This window comes from Crassostrea angulata, chromosome 9, assembly GCF_025612915.1.
Source record: "Crassostrea angulata isolate pt1a10 chromosome 9, ASM2561291v2, whole genome shotgun sequence".
NCBI classification, from domain to species: domain Eukaryota; kingdom Metazoa; phylum Mollusca; class Bivalvia; order Ostreida; family Ostreidae; genus Magallana; species Magallana angulata.
In genome coordinates, this window is record NC_069119.1 from 670,419 (window position 1) to 682,461 (window position 12,043).

Sequence of the window (12,043 nt, forward strand, 5' to 3'; positions counted from 1 at the left end):
GTGGTTTGGTCTGGGAGGATGTAGAGCCCACAATTACAAATATCATTGAACAAAGAGGCCACCCAGATTGGGTAATGTTACATTGCGAAGGCAATAGTATTGGGACCATGCCCTTGCTAAGACTGCAAAAATTCATGAAATTAACCGTTGTTAACCTACAAACAATTCTGCCGAATACAAGATTCATATGGTCCCAGATACTCCCACGAAATTACTACAGACATATGTTATCAAATATTGCCGGTGAGACCGCTCGAAAAAGAATTAACAAATCATTAGCCCCATTTATTGTCAAGCGTAAGGGCGCCTGCTTAAAGTACCCTGATCTACAACAATGTTCACCAAAATATTACCGTGATGGTGTACATTTGTCTGATACTGCTCAGAATACATTTTTGAAAACCATACGTGCTGGCCTCCTAAACATACTACATAATAATGTTAAAGTTTATGCTAAATCCCACGCCGAGTAATTCCGCAGTCTTATTGTCATGGCATTGTGCAAAATTTTGACCGCTTGTGGCGGATGTCTTCATGCATCATATCATAGTTTTTATATACATGAAGACATATGGCCGAATTTTGCTTAAGCCTGCCCCGGATTCTGTTTACTTCCAGGTCCGTGGCCAATAATCGGGCTTACTTTAATTGACACTTTGTTTCATTCAGACATTGATTGACAGTGAGTCATTGAATACACTGAGTAATTGAATAATTCTATTGATACATTGCAGTGGGTTGATTGTCATCATTGAATACACTGAGTAATCAATTAAATTGATACATTGATTGTCATATTGAGACATTCACTGAAGCAAAACATTGATTATACTTTATTGATTTGCATATTGATTGAAATATTGTTTGAATTATTGATTGATTGATTCATCTTGATTGATTGATTGTTTGGTTCATTGAAGATCTAACATCATAACTACCCAAAAGTCGATGTTGATCATTTAACTTACTCTATTGCTATATTTGCAATATTTTGCATACATTTGAATAGTTTATGATGTACTGATATATTAAAATAAAGCCATGACATAGACTGCCAATACGGTGTTGTTAATCTATTCTATTGAAATAAAGTATATTAAGGAATATTATCGTATAAAAATACAATATAATGAAAAAACCAACAAACAGTCTACTGACATTTCCCCGCGAAATTTCTTTGTATTTTGGATGATAATATGATGGGCATCTAAATTGTAATATTTGAAACAAATATTGATATTATTTTAATGTGTATTATTTCATTTTAAAATTAAAAAGGAATTTAGATCAAAGACATTCTGAAACTTTTTCAGACAATCATGTAAGACATATATATACATCATCACTTCAACCAAGAAAATAAGGCAATGAAATAAAAGTTTTCATTTCTTGAATTTTTATGAAGACAGCACTACAGATGCCCTTTACAATGAGTAAGCAATATAGAAAATATGTTGGAAGCCTCAAAAATATTTTGAAACATGTTTAGTTTGTTTACTTATTATTTTTCAGGTCACAATCAAGTGAATGACATGAAAATGATTACTAAGTACATTTAGTATACATCACTTATCATCTTACCTATGATCCTACAAGTACATGTCAATATAATTCCCTGTATGCATGAAAGTTTCATATACGAATCCCCCTTCTCTTTGATTTTGAGACTTGTTTCTGGTGATGTTTAGTGGGCATGGTGTTGTTGCTGTGAAAAAGCTTGCTTTGTTTGAAGAGTTAGACTTGTCTGAAACAGTACATTGCCCTGGTATTATGGCAGTATTTGCAGGCCCATACTGGGCGACAGTTGGATTTGTATTCATTCCATTTCTTAAGCCCCTTTGTTGTCCAAACAGATTCTCAACGATATCTGAGTTTAGGTAACCAGGGTTGATGCTGTTTTGTCCTATCAAAAATAATTTACACAGTGATACAAAACCCACAATGGTAGAGTTTATGTCAGTGCGTGTCTCAGAAGTTATGAGATTTTTGGACGAAATATGCATGACGGACTTGTCCATGGCATTTTCCAAAGATGTGAAGAATTTAGTAATATTATTCAGCGTTTCAAATTTGGGGTCTTGTAGCGATGAAATGGGTTTGTTTATGGTACAAAATATGTCAACTTATTTTGAGGTACAGTACCGTCAACGCGGATCCCGTATTTGACCGCGCTCCCCCCGCGGTTATTTAATCCTTTCCGCGTTACACCATCGCGGTTAATTTATCGCGGTGCTCGCTGCAGCCATGTTTAAACCGCGACGGTGTGACCTACCGTTGAACAAGGTGATCGGAGATTTTTACCTGTATGCTATTAGACAATAAGACGGCCACCTAACACTGAGAGTCATTCTATACTGGCCATGTCTGATGTATTGTTTCCATTTCACATATTAAAATGATTACGTATTTTTAATGCACGTTTTCAAAAATCCTTAGCAATCATTTTAGAGATTTTTTAATTAAAAAATCATCTGCACCCGTAATAATTTTCATGTAACTGTTGATATACCTATTATTTCAAAAATATTTAATCATTTTTATAATGTAATCTACATGATGGAGAGGGTTACATGTAGAACTATAATATATTATTTTTCGGTTTTTTAATGATTTTAAACATTTCCGACTACAAAAATGTTTTAATTCTTATCAGTTTTTAGCTCGTTTTACGGCACTCTCTCGATGCTCAAGACAATTAATCTAGTCCGTGACAGGCACATGCTACACGGAGAACGTATACCTACGGTCAACGGCATGATATGATATACCGTTTTTCGTAACCGCCCCCTCCACCTCTTCAACGTTTTAATGACTGTGAAAATACATGTAAATTGTACTTGACTTTAGTCCCAATTGTTTAACACAAAGGTGTGAAACCATCGCATTGACGGGAAATCACTCTACGCTTGAACGCACAGAATACACTGGTACATGCATATGGGACAGGTGGATAATCCGTGTAACGATCAGGAATTTCATCTGTTTTTCAAACAATTTTACTTACAGTAATAACAATAAATAGTTATTCATTTTACTGGTATCTGTTTAACTGTTAAACGTGATTAAGATGCACCCCCTCCGCAAAAAACCTAAAACCTTCAATATAGACAAAACGAGAGAGAGAGAGAGAGAGAGAGAGAGAGACACTGTCAATACTCAAGACAATTAACCTAGTCCGTGACAAGCACACGCTACGCGGTGTACGTATACCATACGATCAACGGCAAAATATGAAAATTTTACTTTACCCTTAAAATATATTGATATCATTTTATGTGTGTTGAATATGAAGCTACTACACATGTGTCGTATCAGTAGCGAATTATAACGTTTTTTGTACCCCCAACCTATTCAAACACGTGTGGTTAAAACGTACAAAAATGGGTTGTTTAAATACCTGATGTTTTTCTAAAACAGGCCCCTGAGCACTAGACGGGATGACGACCACGTCTATCGGCTGATGTTCCCGGGTACTGCCCGTGCATACTTTTACCAACTATTTAAGGTATCAACGAGGGGCTCCCCAAAGGATTGATATGTTACCACGGTAACCAAGGGTCAAAGTATTAAAACAAGGGGCTCTCCAAAGGATAAACCGGAAAGGTGAACCAAGGGGAATTATAATTATACACAACGAATTTTAGTTTGTTACAGACTTAAACAGGGAAAACGGAAACTGTTTATTTAGTTTACAATAAAGTCAAACCAAAAAAGAACAGACAAACACATCCAAGTAAATAGAACAGGGGCAACTCGCTCCAGAGACGTCCATTAACCCTGTCTCGTTATATTGATGAAAATATTAGCCATTGATTTTGTAAATGCTGCTTTTGAAAAAAGCCAAGAATGATTCGTATATTATTGGTTTATTTCACAAAAACAAAGTACCCGGTATTTGTTTGTATGACAAATGCCATTAGTTTCATTCCCTACAAGCTCTGAATATTCGATAGCTTGAATCAGCGCCTGGATTTCAGTACTCTGAAAACAATTAGCAGCAGCTCTTCATCGAGACTGAAGATAATATTACAACATCACGATTTTAGAAAAGGGAATAACATCATTCACAAACATCCGTCTTTTAAAAAGAAATTATCATCAGAGGTTACCAAATTTACTGACAACTTCAATGAATTGATGGACAAATTGGTTACCTTTGATGGTAATTTCATTTCATTTCAATTGGTTTTATTCGATAGAAAACAAATTAAACATGTAGTTTATTCAAATTTTGTAGCATTTTCAGTGCAGGGATGTATCGACTGGGAATTTATCTTAAAAGTACTGTGATTTGGAGTTCTACGAGTTGAATTAGAAAATGTAAATACTGTTGCTTTAAACATTTAAATCTCACAAAAGGGAGGTAAGTATGCCTGTTATTTATAATGAATATCATACCGGTATTTATAACTGGATTAAACAGAAAAATATCTCCAAAGTTTTATTCTCTGTAAAATCTACAAACAGCCAAAGATACTCTGAGAAAAGACATTGTTTGGTTCCGTTGGCATTAATCATTCACATTCTCAATGACTGATATGGAAATAAAAATTACGAGATTTTAGGTGTGGCAATATGTGTTGCTCTGCTTCGGGCACTCCTTGTAAACCTTTCATCCCATGGATAGGGAGAGGGAAGTTACTTTAAAAAAAACCCAGTTGAAATGATTACACTCCTAAACCGACCAAAATCCTGTTAGAAATAGTGTCTTTTGCGATCTACTCATTGGCTTACTTTGGAGATAAAAAAGAATCAAAAATCAATATTTGAATTTTTTTTCAAGTAATAAAGCCAGGTGCTTTTGCAATGAGATAAATTACATTTCATTTATTTTCACAAAACCTTAAGAATGAAAGAAGAGGAACTGATTACATTTACAAAATTATAATTTACAATTCTTGTTATCCAAACAAAATAAAATCGTCATTTTGAAAAATTTCACTAGGTTAGATGCGCAAATGAAAATAAACAAGGGGAATGTTTTATTCTACATATTTAAAGTTTACAATTCAATTTTGTGGTATTTTTTTTTATTGCCAAAAATAAATTTTGAATACCAAATTTTTAATTTTTTTTTGAAGAAATACAGAAATCAATTCTTAAAAAAATCCTTCAAAAACATATTTATTAGATAAAACAAATTTTTCAATAACATTTTATTTACACTTTTTCATTCATATTCAACTTTATATTGAAAGTGTCTGCTTATGTCAAAATTTTTATAAAAGAAATAATTATCTGAATAAAAAATAAATATAGTAAGAAAGAAAATAAGAGGAAAATAATAAATTAAATGCATGTAGGTAAATCACTCATAGTTAAATTACAGTTAATGAAATAAAATATGACAAATGAGCAAGTTCAAAAAATGTTACGACCTTAATAGTCAAGTATTGATCAAGTTTCGTGATATATTATCTAAACTCTACCAGTGTGTACATTTATGACCCAGATTACTATGCTGCATTACACGCTGTTAATCATTGCGCATCAGGAACATCATTGCAAGTGAGTGTCCGTGAGTCCTGAATTCCATCACAAAATAAAAGGTAAGGAACTGTTCGGCTTTCAATAGAACTAAAAAAGTGACAGCAGCTATAAGATGAAAATCGAAAAAGTGAGGATGATCTTATTCTGTACTATATATTGATTCTAAGGTACTATGCAGACAGTTGTTCCCCACTGTGGGACATAGGGAATTACAAAAAAGAGTCCATTTTATATAGGTTGTATTAGCAATTTCTTGATTTATAGGTTATTTGCGAGATGTTTATTAAAAAACTTGTTTATTACGTGTACCTATCAATGATGTAAAATATATCTCCGATGATAAGTTTTTGATAAAATGATATACTGTTCCTTTACGTTTTAACCATATTTCATAGATTAGGCTTTCTCTATATGTCTGTAAGTGGATTGTTCATGTACTGTAAAAATTCGAGCTGCTTCTTTTCATATTTATATATAAAGAAAAACAAAATGGTTTGCGGCCACTCTATAAAGCTCGATTCATTTTTTTTTTACTTTGTTTCCAATTAAATGAAATTATATGGTAGTGCAAAATGTAGATAGTCCCAACATGTATTTTTCAATCGAATGAATGATATTTTAACCTATAAAAAACCCTGAAAACCTAACATAGTAGTTATTAAAGGTTCAATATATTTGAATGCTAGCATTATAACTTGGTTGGAGATACTAATGAAGGCTCGATGACATTAATTAAGTAAACTTACAATGAGTTTTGTCAATAACTAGGGTAGCAAGATCAATCCAAAATCAGTCTAAAATAAAGTATTTGCATTACAAACACCAGTGGTATTTTTGCACATGCTTAAGATGCAGTTTCGGAATATCCCCCTTCCCCCCCCCCCTCCGAATTTCTTATAATTAAATTGTGACCAAAAAATACAAAACGGATAAATTTTAAAAGTAAAGGCAAACCTGGAATGTGGGTTCAAACCAAGAACGACATGTGTATGCACAAATAAAAATAAAGACACACTTTGACAAGTGTTACAATATTACAGGTGTCATTACAGTATTTCACTGAAGGTTCATGTCAAAACATGGCTGAGGCAAAATAATTCCCGAATTTTCCTTTGAATTTGGGACGTTTCCTCACGAGACAGGAGCTGATTTTTTTATGAGATGAAAAACAATGTGTAAGAGGTCTAACTATCCCAGTTTTGTAATAATGCGAGGTCATTTGAATTTTTGATGCGTGGCGTTTCCAGAGGGGGTGAAAAGGCCCGGACTTGATTTTCAAGCACACGTGTAACTTCAAGGTAAACAAAGTCTCACGTCTTGCTGGATGCACGTGTGTATTTTGCTAGAAAATTGTAAATGAAGCGTTCTTTATAAAGATGTCAGGAGGATTTTTTTCCAGAAGTTCGTTTTGAATTTTTAATCTGTATGTAAAGTTGTGCAATTTTTGTAAGAATATATAGTAAAATTTAATACTGTAGTGCAACCTGCAAGATAATACCTTCTTAAACTTAATTCTATAATTTAAGATTTAAAAAAGTTGTAAACAAAAGTCTCACGCCTTGCTGGATGCACGTGTGTATTTTGCTAGAAAATTGTGTAAATGAAGCGTTGTTTATAAAGATGTCAAGAGGATTTTTTCCAGAAGTTCGTTTTGAATTTTTAATCTGTATGTAAAGTTGTGCAATTTTGGTAAGAATATATAGTAAATAGTTAATACTGTAGTGCAACCTGCAAGATAATACCTTCTTAAATTTAATTCTATAATTTAAGATTTAAAAGAGTTGTATTGAAAAAATGGAATGCTGTTTTCTTATGAGTTAAATGTAAGACCACCGTCATCAATGGCATATTACTGATGTATATTAGTTGAGTATGGGATAGTCCGAATTTTAACAAATCAATTATGAATGGGAAATCATTATTCTTTGGGGATGTGTTTTCGTGGATGCCCAGACCCAAGCAATGATATTTCCAACGAATCATGAATAACCGTCGTTGTTCAGTAGATACAGAAGCAACGCAACTAGATAACATCTCAACGAAAATTAATAAATTTAAATTAAACGAAGTTGCCCCCCAAGAAATTTAATGATTCTATTGTATTAAGTGCATGCGAATAAATAGAGATTATATCTAACCAAATCCCCAAAAAATCCAGAACAAGAATTGTATTTTGTTATATTTTCAATTTTAATCATTAAAATACTGGTATGTTTATCAATGCTTTTAATTAGCATTTTTCAAGCAATAATCCTTTCGGTGTGAACTAATGTGTGCCGTTTCAGAGTGTTCATGTTGGACGGCTAGGGTCTAAATACAGCTCCCTATACGGTATTTGGACCGTGCTTCATAGTATGAAAATCTAATACGGTAACGAAAAGAAAAAAAAATGTAATGATTTCATAAATGTTAAAGACGAGTGATGAATCGAATCAAATTGGTCAATTAAAATATTTTTCATATTCAATTTTTATCTATTAGAAACGATATCTATAACTGTTGATACAACTGGTAGTGTCTAGGAAATACAACCTGCATTTGATATGTTTATATTCTCCTGATGACACAACAACTGATATAAGTTTTTATTCCGCCAATATCCAGCAACTGTTATGCGGTTGTCTATGTCCTCTTGATTTGCAATACATTCTAAACAAATTTTTTTTTCGTTGGAAACAATTGCATCAATCAAATATTAAGAACGTGTAAGGAAATCACGTGTACGGGTATTGTGTTAATAACTGCGATTTATTTTATGTCATCACGGTCCCCATAGTCGACTGTTTGTAAATATTTCTAGCCGAAACCGTAGCCCGAGGTCTTTTCTGGCACTAATGATGTTCAATCTTCGTCATTTATTTGCTCAAAGAGGTTGACTTTGATAATCGTTGCATTGCAGCGCGGAGAGAAGTAAAAACAGTTCATACATATAAAGAATAGTACCGAACAAAGAGATAATAGACTTTGATGAGCAAATTGCAAAGTTTAGAAATGGTTTTGATATAATTTTTTCTGTGATTGATACCTGCCTCAGACATACACGTGATGTTGTAATGACACTGTATATTTCTCCGTATTGCAATTCGCCTTCATGCAACCTTTTCATTTTAATTAAACTATGTAAGCGCTTCAGTAAACTTCATATTTTGGAAAATATATACTTGATACAATTTAATGCATATGCGGATCACTTTACTTCTCTGTTGGGGTGGATGAGGGTCGATTCATTTTATACATCATATATTGATGATTGATCAAACAGCAGGCAAAATAATTTTTTTGTTTAAATCTGGTTCATTTCATGTCTGGATAAATATATATAAATGAAGATGCAGACGCATATACATTTAATGCACCGTAACTCAGACAGGGTAACTTAAAGTCAGATACTCGTAATGAGTTTAAAGAGACTTGGACACGATTTGAGCTCAAATATTTATTTTTTTATGTCTATAATGGTCAATATGGATAAAGCTTTGTCAACATTTCAAAATGCAAATATCGAGGTACAAACAATTTAAAGAGGTTCGATTGCTTTGTTTTGTAATCAAAGCTAGAGCCCCGTCATTGCTTATTACATATATGTTGTATTGGTATTCGTTTTAATCTATTTTTGTTTTTGTTGATGAAAATATTATTTATAAAAACAGTAGATCAGCTTATCTTGTTTGCCACATTAATTTTGTGGTTTCTTTTAACTTTACATTATTTGTAATTAAATATAACACTCATCAAATTTTGATTAATCATTCAAAATACACAGGTAAAATATTTTAATCGTTAAATTAGAATAAAAAAAGTTCCATCTTAAACCGTGTCTATGTCTCTTTGATCTTGGCGCGTATAATTGTTCGGACGAATAAGCATTTGCTTAGACGAACTAGGAATTTATTCAGACGAACATATTATTTGTTCGGACGAATTTTGATTGGTTCGAATGAATTAAGATTTGTTCGGACGAACAAATACGTATTTTATACAAACAAATACGTATTTCGTACAAACAAATACATGTAGCTTATTCGTCAGAACAATACGTAATATGGTAGAACAGATATCAAATTTTTTTTCTGAATAATCATCTTAATTGTCCGAAGAGATAGATAATCCGTCCAAACAAATGACTCATTCATCAGAATTTATACGCTGCCATAGGATTATAACATTGATTTAGATATTAATCACATCCGCAGACAATGCAGAAAATTAGGAAGTGTTCATTGTATATATAAGTATCAAATCAATTTTTGGGAGTTGATTTTAATCAACTCTCCTATGCAGTTACTCTGACAAACCGAAAGTGAAACAGTGTTTGGACCAAAGCACAAATCATCGCCGCTGACAAGAATTAGTTCTTGAGAATAATTGATAAATTTGAAATAATGTATGTTAAAGCATTGTTTTTTAAGGAAACATATTTATAAACACCTTGAAAATAGTCAGATTTTAAATGGTACGAACAATTTAGATATTTTATGTAGTTGTATGTATTTTTACGCCAGAGTTCAATATAGTCTCGTTCAACTCGACGCTCGGCTGTCTCCGTAAATCTCTGACAAGCAGAGAGTCTCTCTTTCTTGTTGGGGATTAACAGCGACAGCCGAGCGTTTGGTTGAACGAGACGAGAGCTTTATATTGCTTGGATCCATAAATTTTCCAGAAATATTTCTATCACTGATACATAGTTTGATTGAATTTATTCTATCTTTGAATATTACTTAAACATGATTCATATGGGGTTTTATCAACATTCTTGTGTCGAAAAAGTCCGAAAATTCATATTATAAAAATTTGCGTAATTCAAATACAGATTAGAAACTACCTGTACTTGTCATGTAAAATAACATATCATCGATTTTAAAATAAATAAACATCGACAAAATCAACTCCCGTCAGTTCTTCGGTATTTTGATTTAAAGATATAGTCTCATGTGCAAACATTTTTTAAACGGGTTCACACGGGTTACAGAATTAATGTACAGTCATCTTTGCAGACATGCGACTATATTTTCAAAATTCAAAGTACTAAAGTAATGACGGGAGTTGATTTTATTGATTATTATTTTTATTTTTATCAGCGATATGTAATATTGCATGGCAATAGTTTCTTAGCTGTGTTTAAACAATTACGCACAATTTTTTCTAATAAGAATTCTTGCACTTTTCCGACAAGAATGCTGAGCTATGGAGGGAAAGCTCCATATGAATCATATTGTGTAATATTTTAAGATATAATTAACGCCATCAAACTCTATGGTGCATTATGTATCAGTAGATGAAATGTTTCTGGAAAATATATCACAGCAATTTTTTTAACAAACAAATGATAAAGCCTAGTATATGCCCCTATTAGATAATCTGCCCTTGATACGAAACGCTACGAAATGGCGCTTTGGTATTCTCTGGCGTAGGAATGCAGACGACTACAAAAAATATCTAAATTTTGTTCGTACCTTTTAAAATCTGACTATTTTAGGGTATTCACAAATAAGTTTCCTTGAAAAACGATGCTTCCAAATACATGTAAATTACATCGAATTTATTAATGACCTATAAGCTGTAAGTTTTTTTTATTAGCGGTGATGATTTGTGCGTATGTTTTTGTTTTTTATGTGCCAAACACTGTTTCACTTCCGTTTTGCCAGAGAAACTGCATTAAAATCCACTCCCAAAAATCAATGATTTAATGCTTTAATAAACGTATAAAATCATTTGCGAGGGACATTATGCTATCTTAATTGTACATTTTTATTTAATATAGAACCGTCAAATAAATTATACACTAAAGATCAACTAATGAAGAATATTGCAATCAGAGTGCTTTGTGAATCCTTCGGGTAACAATTTATGTGTTCAATAAAGGGTCAATTTATTGCAAGTTCAAAATTATTAAGACCCAATACCGTTTTCATTAGCTAAATGATAAGATCGGAATATCGAACATTTCATCTTCATGTCAAATTGAAGAATTGATTGTCCAATAATGATACAGTGAAGAAATTTAAAGGGGCATACAAACAGTGTTCGGATAACATCGGATTAGAAAGGATAAGATTGTTAGGTAAGTCACAGCAGTTGATTTGGGAAGTTACAGCAGCTGATTTGATATGCACGTATCCATTTGTTCAAAGTTATAGTATTCAAACTAAAATGTAAATTGTATATGTATTAGCCATTATTAGGTATATACCTAAAAATAAGGTCTACGTATCAACAAATGTAACTGCCTGTATAGCAATAAAACGATTTGTTTATAAGATGAAATATTTTCTTAAAAAAGTAAGGACCGATTTTTGACTGGGGAATTGTGGTTACGTAATTCGAAAAATTAATCGTTGACTTGGACCCAAATGAAAGTGTGTGATTTTTCAAAGTTTGAAAACAATAAGAAACAGTGAATTATTTCAAATATCAAAAGCTTTGGTGGTGTAATTAAACACTCCTGTCTAGAGCAAGTCTTTTCAGATAGAATGTTATCAAGATTGTTTTCTATTGTTAAGATTCAAAGCTGCGCGAATCCTGATCTTCAAATCAATTATGTTAAAAAGGCAGG